Below are 829 nucleotides of genomic sequence, written 5' to 3'. Positions count from 1 at the left end.
GAACTTCTTTTTATATTAATGTAATTTGGTTTTGCTTTGCCTATAAAAAATAAATTGTGGTCGCTGGGCTCCAGCATGATCATGTCAGAATGGAAAGGATTTTGGTGAGAGGTTTTATGTTTTATGAAAGCAAGGGAAAAAGCAAGTGATATTTAAAAAAATAAATAAATAAGTTGTCTAAAATAAAAATGTCTGGTTAAACCAGAAGAATGAAGCTAGGAACCTGAAGGTATATATAGAATGTTGCAGAAGGTTAGTGAATGTAATATAAAAAGCCAGAGAGTTAATATGATTTGAGGAAAAATGTATTTAAAAAATAAGTTATAATTCATTGAAAAGGCTGGTAATTCTTCAATGCAAAATACTTTTTTTGTGCTTTTTTAAGGCTGATAGTTTTGGTATGGCTAGAAAAATTCATACAGTTTAAAATTGTTCTGTACTATTCTGTTATGCAGTGGGTTCTAAAATTTATTTGATCACAATGTTATGACTTTTAGTTATGGGAGGTAACAATGCCTTCAGCAACACATAATGGCTATGTTTGGTATTGTCAGTCACAGCCTATGCTAACACATGGCTAGCTGCCATGATGGTTCAGGAATAGAGGGTGGAGCTGTAGTTTTGATGCCATATTTGTTTAAGGCTTCCAGCTGAGTTCAGTTACAGGTGGCCAGCCACCATGCTGGAACAGAGATAAAGGGGGTATAGCCATGAGTTTGTGATCATCTTTGTTTAGGTCTCTCAGTTATGATCAGTCATCTGAACTAAGTGCACTTAGTGCTAAGTGCAAAGCTTTTTACTGTTCAATTTTAGTGCAAGATTTGCTAGC

Source organism: Meriones unguiculatus, assembly GCF_030254825.1.
Source record: "Meriones unguiculatus strain TT.TT164.6M chromosome Y unlocalized genomic scaffold, Bangor_MerUng_6.1 ChrY_unordered_Scaffold_25, whole genome shotgun sequence".
Taxonomy (NCBI): domain Eukaryota; kingdom Metazoa; phylum Chordata; class Mammalia; order Rodentia; family Muridae; genus Meriones; species Meriones unguiculatus.
The sequence above is the reverse complement of the archived record's forward strand: the minus strand, read 5'-3'. Positions refer to the sequence as shown.